Source organism: Saccopteryx bilineata, chromosome X, assembly GCF_036850765.1.
Source record: "Saccopteryx bilineata isolate mSacBil1 chromosome X, mSacBil1_pri_phased_curated, whole genome shotgun sequence".
NCBI lineage: Eukaryota > Metazoa > Chordata > Mammalia > Chiroptera > Emballonuridae > Saccopteryx > Saccopteryx bilineata.
This window is the reverse complement of record NC_089502.1, coordinates 103,785,518-103,793,784: the sequence shown is the minus strand read 5'-3', so window position 1 is coordinate 103,793,784 and position 8,267 is coordinate 103,785,518. Positions and strand designations below refer to the sequence as shown.

Genomic DNA, 8,267 nt, shown 5'->3' with positions numbered 1-8,267 from the left:
GTTTGCTATAGTTTTTTGCAGAGCAATAACAATATTCCTCTTATATCTCCTGAAAGAGTTTGTGAACAACTGCTATTATTTCTTCCTTAACCTTTTGGTCAAATTCATTAGTAAAGCCATTCTGGACATTAGGTTTTCTTTGTGGGAAAGTTTTTAGATAGATAGATGATAGATAGATAGATAGATAGAGCGAGAGAGAGAGAGGCAGACAGACAGACAGGAAGTGAGAGATTAGAAGCAACTCATAGTTGCATCACTTTAGTTGTTCATTGACTTCTTTCTCATACGTGCCTTGACCCAAGGGGCTCCAGCCGAGCCAGTGACCATAGGGTCATGTCTATGACCCCATGCTCAAGCTGGCAACCCTGCACTCAAGCTGGTGAGGCTGTGCTCAAGCCGGTGACCTTGGGGTTTCAAACCTGGGTCCTCAGCATCCCAGGTCGAAGCTCTATCCACTGTGCCACCACCTGGTCAGGCTACAATAAATTTCTTTAAAGACATATACTATTTAGGTTGTATTTTTTTCTGGAGTAAGTTTGGTAGCTTGAGTCTTTTAAGGAATGTATCTATTTTATCTAAATTATCAAATTTATGACCATAAAGCTCTTTATAACATCCCTTTATTATCTTAATTACTGTAGGATATGAGATATAGAGTCCTATATCTCATTCTTGATATTAGTCATTTGACTCGTCTCTCTTTTTTTCCCTTACCGATCTGGCTAGAGTTTTATCAATTTTCTTTTATTTATCAATTTGAGAGAGAGAAAGAGAGAGAGAGAGAGAGAGGCACTTATTTGTTGTTCCACATACCCATGCATTCATTAGTTGTTTCCTATATGTGCCCTGATCTGAAATTGAACCTTCAACCTTGGCATGTTGGGACGATGCTCTAACTATCTGATCTACCCAGCCAAAACCTAGAAGGTTATCAATTTTATTTTTCTTCCTAAAGAGTGCGCTATTGATATTTTTTAATTTTTGTATTTTTTTCTGTTTTCTAATTGCTGACTTCTACTCTTTATTATTTCCTTTCTTCTGCTTAGTTTAGGTTTAATTTCAACTTTTTATCATCATTTCTTAAGGTGGAATCTGAAGTCATTGACTTGAGATCATTCTTTTCTAATATAAGCATTTTTTTTGACAAGAAACCATAGCCCGGGAGCTGAGGATGGCTCTGTGGCCTCTGCCTCAGGTGCTAGAATGGCTCTGAGCTTTATTAATGATAGAAACAATACAGATTTCAAAGCAAGCTGCATTTACTCTTTGAAACACAAAAAAGTCCTAGTTTTTAGATGATTGTATTGTTAATTCCATAATAGCGTTTACAATATCATTACTGTTGTTCTTCAGGGCTAAGAATGCCTTTTCTTTCGACACATTTGCCTGTGACCTCACCAATTTCTTTTTTTTTTCTTTTTTTTTCTTTTTTTACAGAGAGAGAGTCCCACAGGGACAGACAGGCAGAAACGAAGAGAGATGAGAAGCATCAATCATCACTTTTTCATTGCGACATCTTAGTTGTTCATTGATTGCTTTCTCATATGTGCCTTGACCGCGGGCCTCCAGCAGACCAAGTAACCCCTTGCTCGAGCCAGCGACCTTGGGTACAAGCTGTGAGTTGTTTTTTTTGTTTTGTTTTATTTTAATTTTTTGTATTTTTGCTTAAGTTGAAAACGGGAGGCAGACAGACTCCCGCATGCGCCCGATCGGGATCCACCCAGCATGCCCACCAGGGGGCGATGCTCTGCCGAAATCAAAGCCATTCTAGCACCTGAGGCAGAGGCCACAGAGCCATCCTCAGCTCCCGGGCAAACTTTGCTCCAGTGGAGCCTTGGCTGCGGGAGGGGAAGAGAGAGAGAGGAAGGAGAGGGGGAGGGGTGGAGAAGCAGATGGGCTCTTCTCCTGTGTGCCCTGGCCGGGAATTGAACCCGGGACTCCCGCCCGCCAGGCTGACGCTCTACCACTGAGCCAACTGGCCAGGGCCAGTTGTTATTTTTTTTCTCAAACCAGATGAGCTCTCACTCAAGCTGGCAACCTCGTTGTCTCGAACCTGGGTCCTCCGCATCCCAGTCCAATGCTCTATCCACTGCACCACCGCCTGGTCAGGTGTGACCTAACCAATTTCTTTTTTTTTTTCTTTCTGCAAAGTGGTTTTATTTAACATGGTTAACCCTACTGTCATTAAGGGAATTCTTTTAATACTTGGAGGGTGCTGAATACGTTTTAAAGATGTATTTGGTTATCTCTTACACTTGAAAATACATATTTCATTTAATAGATTTATAGATCATGTTTTTTATAAATAAATTTTTATTAATTTTAATGGGGTGACATCAATAAATCAGGGTACATATATTCAAAGAAAACATGTCCAGGTTATCTTGTCAATCAATTATGTTGCATACCTATCACCCAAAGTCAGATTGTCCTCCATCACCTTCTATCTAGTTTTCTTTGTGCCCCTCCCCCTCTCCCTACTTCCCTCCCCCACCCCGTAACCACCACACTCTTGTCCATGTCTCTTAGTCTTGTTTTTATGTCCCACCAATGTATAGAATCATGCAGTTCTTGTTTTTTTCTGATTTACTCATTTTACTCAGTATAATGTTATCAAGATCCCACCATTTTGTTGTAAATGATCTGATGTCATAATTTTTTATGTCTGAGTAGTATACCATAGTGTATATGTGCCACATCTTCTTTATCCAGTCTTCTATTTTTTTTTTTTTTACAGTGATTAAAGCCTTTAAGCAAACTCTTGGGCAATACAGCAAGAATCCATAAAAGAATAGTGTCCTTAACATGTTCACCAAGTCCAAGTTGGCCCCAACACCATTCCAAATCCCTGAAAAATGCAACCCAACCCCAGTTCAGTCCGTTAGGAGCTGTCACAAGGAGCAGGAGTCCAGGAAAAGTCCACATCCAGGAAAAGTCCATATGGCACTGGAATTATTGTCACAATTCTATACTTTGCAGCTCACGTCCAAGTCCCAATGACCACTGCTTCTAGCTGGTAATGATTCAAGTAGACTGGAAAACCCATCTGCAGTATGTGTGGAGATGGAGCTTCTGTTCTCCTCTGCCTGGAGAGTTGAGACCAGGTTGCTTTTCCCTGGAGCTCTGCGACTGTGGCTTGGTAAAGAGAACCTTGGGATACACTAAGCTGGGTGGCAAAGGTAAATTCATAATAGAAGTTGGCAAAAGGGGGAAAGAGAGCTCTAAATTAGGAGTAGGTCCCAGCCTGAAATATGAGTGGGGCATTGAGGTAGGAGGAATAAAGGAAACACTATATATTAAACAAAGCAGCAGAAAATAGGACTATCAACACCCACAACAGAGATCTTCGAGGGAAGAATAAAAAACCTGACTATTCAGGCAAGACATAGTTAAGTGGCCCTTGTGCAAGTGAGATCAGTTTACCTGCTTCTTGGAAAAAATACCCTAGGCTCGTTCACAGTGTCGTAGATAGGGCTGACGGCCCTGGGCACCTTCAGCCTTCAGTGGCAAACCCCAGCTTTCTGGGCAAGGTTAGGTCATAGGTGGCTGGAGCAGGGCTGGAAGAGACTGAACCCTCCTTTAGAGGAGCGAGGGGGAAGCCTACCTTCCAGTGTCCCTTTTTCCTCACAGCAAAGGCAGGTAAGCCTGGCGGGCTTTAGCTCAATGACCTTCCTATTCACTATTGAAGCAGGACCCAGATGGCATCCTATGAGACCCCTTTGGGGTGTTGGAGCCTTTAAGGAAATATCCTAAAAGCTGGTAGTTCACCTGATCTCTATTGGGCTTTTTCTGCCTCTTGATACCTTAAAAGCCATGCTCAGAAGATCTCGCTGAGGGGTTTGAGGATCCCCTTCTGCCTATATAAACCTTTTCCATATATCTGGAGCTATTTGGAAAAAGACAAAACAGTGTTATTAGCTGGATCAAATAAAAGAAGGTAGAAGTTTGCAGGAGAGAAGATTTGGCGTCTCCTGTTCATCAATATTCAAAAGAAATTTAGAAATTTTTAAGTAAAAAGCATGATATGGTAGACCCATAGGAGCTCCAGGATATGACTCCCCCCTTTTAAAAATTTTTAAATTGACCTTAAAATGTTTTCTGGGTACACTTTAATAATACCTTGACTTTAAAGATTGTAAGAAATACCCATAATTCGAAAGGTTTGACAAAATACAGTAAATGCTTTTGCTCCATATGCAGGAGCATTTTTAGTTTAACCAGTTTAGGAAATCCAATAATAGAACAATGCATACAGACAATGAGCTATAACATGCTTAGCAGCCTCTCCTGTTCTGGCAGAGGTTACTATAAATCCAGAGTAAGTATCCACTGTAACGTGGACATAGGACTGTTTGCCAAATGAAGGTGTATGAGTAACATCCATTTGCCAAAGTTGTCCTGGTAGGAGTCCTTGAGGGTTAACTCCAAATGAAGGGATAGATTGTAGAATAGGACACCTTGGACAGGATTTCCCAATCTGCCGTGCTGCTTCCCGAGAAAGTTGAAACTGTTTACCCAGGTCTGCAGCATTCTGGTGATGAATAGTATGAGCCTGAATTGCTCGATCTGTCATGGTTGCTCACCTGACCGATTTCATATTCTTAATTTCCACACCTGTTTCATCAACTTCTTCCTTACTCTCCTTTTGTGTAGTTGGAGTCTGTGTGTTTTCCTGAATGTTCAAGAAATTCAAAGAAAACTTTGAATTTCTCCAAAGCTGCTAGCTGTGCTTGCTGAGATAAATTCTCAATCATGGCTTCACCCAAAACTCTGTAGGTACCTGAAGCTGGGCCCTTGCAGAATTTTGGCTTTGTGATGACAAAGTGGACATTCTTAGATTTCCTCACAGTGATTCTAGTAACCTCTGTAACCTGTCGGAGACCCAGTTTGGACATAGCCTTCTGTGCTTTCTTTTCACTTGGACTCTGTTCTGGTTTACTGACTTTATTGAGTTCAGCGGTTTCTGCCGGCAGGGCTTGTGTGGTTGCCTGGGTGGAATCTCGTTCTTTGAGCTCTGGCGCCGGTTCATCACTGTCAGATTCTGTTCCAGCCCCTGTCCCAGCCTGAGGTTGTGGGAACTCCTGCTCTGCAACAGGTGGTTTCTGTGGCTTCTCCCGGCATTTTGTGCAAGGAACACAAAACCAAGATGGTGACAGAGAGAGTCAAAGCCTAATATAGGCATTTAATGCTATCAACTTCTTTTTTTTTTTTTTTAATTTTTTATTTATTTATTTATTTATTTATTTATTTATTTTTAGAGAGGATAGAGAGACAGAGAGAATGGGGAGGAGCTGGAAGCATCAACTCCCATATGTGCCTTGACCAGGCAAGCCCAGGGCTTTGAACCAGCAACCTCAGCGTTTCCAGGTTGACGCTTTACCCACTGCGCCACCACAGGTCAGGCTATCAACTTCTTTTTAAGCATTGCTTTTACTGCATTTCATACATTTTGATGCATTACATTTTCATTTTAATTCCATTCAAAATACTTTCTAATTTTCCTTCTGATTTCTTTTTTGACCTTTGATGTGCTGGTTATCCATTTATTGCCTCTCCACTTCAAATGCATCTTTTCTGCCTCTCCTGTGATAATGGGAACATATTTTAAGTATTTTGCCTTTGCCAGCTGTCACTGAAGGTTTCTCAATATAGTGTGCTGAAGATACACTGCAAGAGGAAAAGAGGTTTCCTTCCTGAGTCCTGTGAGAGCTTGGCGCTCTCCTCCTGCGTGACCCTTTCTGGCATCAGAGGCATCAGACTCCTGCAGTTTTGGATTCTTGCCGAGCATGGCGGCCAGTGGCACCCAGCGACCGGCAGCTCTCCCCTTGCCCATCGCTCACCCTCAGGCAGCTTGGTAGCAAGCAGAGTGCCACTGGATACTGCAGCGCTCGCGGCTTCCCCAGGGCCTGGCTCCTGCAGTGCACAGAAGCCAGCAGCGCTCGGTGAACAGCTTTCTCCCTCCCCCCAACAGGCATATTTCTGGCAAGTTCCAGAGGATAGATTTTCAACAAGTTCCATCAGTACAGCATCACAAGACTCTGCCAGCGGTGAGCTGTAGTCATGCCTCTCCAACAGAATCTGGATCTCAGCTCTAGGGGCATCCTGTCTCAACCTAGGGATGGCGACCGTGTCTTAGTTCTGTTATTCCGATACTCTTTAGAGTTCTCTTCACATCTTGCTAACCAATTCCTCATTCTTTGAATCCCCTTTTATAGGTAATTCTTTATATTAATTTTCCCTGTTCAAATTATTGTATCATTCTTTTCTTCAGACAGGACACAGACGGACAGAATTGTTAGCAGGAATGGTACCAGGAAATAGGCCTGCAGAGAAGGGACTGTGGGATTGGTGCATTCACAACTCTGGGCTTGAGCACAGTGCTTACCAGTGGGTAATGGGTAGCTGGTGAGCCATGCAAGCTGTGGCGTCACAGTTCATCACCCTACAATTGATTGTGATGAAGGGCCAACTGAAGCGTGTCCCTTGATTGATTTTTAGAGAGACACAGAGAGAAAGGGAGAAAGAGGAGAGGGGGAAGGCAAGCATTCATTTGTTGTTCCACTTAGTTGTACATTCATCGGTTGCTTCCCACATGTGCCCTGTCCAGGGATTGAATCCTCAACCTTGTCATTTCAGGGTGATACTATAACCAACCCGCTGAGCTAACGAGCCCAGGCTGTTAAATCCTTTAGTGAGGACCAGCTGCAACCCTGGAAAGTTCTGTGGCTGCTCTCCTTTGTAAGCCAGGTATGACTTAAGGCAGGGGTCCTCAAACTTTTTACACAGGGGGCCAGTTCACTGTCCCTCAGACCGTTGGAGGGCTGGACTATAAAAAAAACTATGAACAAATCCCTATGCACACTGCACATAATCTTATTTTAAAGTAAAAAAACAAAACAGGAACAAATCCAATATTTAAAATAAAGAACAAGTAAATTTAAATCAACAAACTGACCAGAATTTCAATGAGAACAATGCTCCTCTCGCTGACCACCAATGAAAGAGGTGCCCCTTCTGGAAGTGTGGGAGAGGGGGTCGGATAAATGGCCTCAAGGGGCTGCATGTGGCCCGCGGGCCGTAGTTTGGGGACCCCTGACTTAAGGGAAGAAGGACAAGGAAATTCAGGGATCATCAGGGCTGCCCCTCTGATCGCAGGCCCAGGGTGCAAGCACCCTGGGGCAGAGCGGCTTCAAAGGAGGGGCTGCTGGCACAGCCCACAGGGTCGGTTCCACTCTCTCACTCCAGCATCCTGCTCCTTAGCTGCCCACGGGCAGCTCTAAGGGCCCTGCAGAGCCAAGGGCAGGCTTAGGACCTCAACCAAAAGCCACCTGGGGCAGGCTGCCCAAAACCTTAGGGCTCAACCTTTGTTCAGCAAAGCTGAAGGGCAGGCCCTTCACCCCAGCGTGCCTTGTCCCAGTGTGTCCAGAAGGAAGGACCTCTGCCTTGATGGGTCTGATGGGCAGAGCACCCGGCAAAGTGGATTGTTCTCAAACCTTAAGGTCTGGTGGAATTTGTCCCTTGAGTCTTGGACTTGCTGAGGACCTGTAGCCCCTCTTTTCTTCTCTTTTATTTCTTCCTTTTGGAATGGAAATATAATCTTATGCCTTCCCAACATTGCACTTTGAAAGCATTTCACTTGCTGGGTTTCACAGGTTCGCAGTTGAAGAACAATTTGCTTCAGGATGAATTGTACCTTGAGTTCCATCCATACTTGATTTCAATGAGATTTAGGTAAGATTTTTGACTTTAGATATTAGAGTTGACTTGGAGCTATTTGGATGGAATGCCAATATATTTTGCATTTGAGAAGGACATGAATGTGGGGGAGGGGCATAATGCTATAGACTGAATGTGCTCCGCCCAAGGTCAAGGTATTAGAAGGTGCTTTGGAATGTGCTCAGGTCGGGAGCCCTCATAAATGAGACTGGTGCTCTTACGAAGAAACCTCACAGAGCTCCCTAACCCCTTCCACATATGAGGACACAGATTAGGAAGTGGGCCTTCACCAAACACTAAATCTGCCAGCACTGTGATCTTGGACTTCCAGCCTCCAGAACTGTGAGAAATAAATGTTTATTTATAAGCCGCCTGGTCTGTGGTGTTTTGTTATAGCAGCCCCAACAGACTAAGATACCTCCGCAGGCTTCTTTGGGTTTTGGAAGCAACATTTGAGTGTGCTACTTTGAAACCATTTACAAAGTTGCCCACAAACTTTCCATTTAGTTGAAGCTTTGCACTTCAGACTGCAGTACAAGCTGCTCTTCAAT

At 43.7% G+C, this 8,267-nt stretch overlaps 1 pseudogene; it reads right to left on the bottom strand.

The window, feature by feature from the left end:
• Nucleotides 1-1,284: 1,284 nt before the first annotated feature.
• LOC136317758 (nascent polypeptide-associated complex subunit alpha pseudogene) lies at nucleotides 1,285-5,121 on the bottom strand (annotated as a pseudogene).
• Between the last annotated feature and the right edge of the window lie 3,146 nt (nucleotides 5,122-8,267).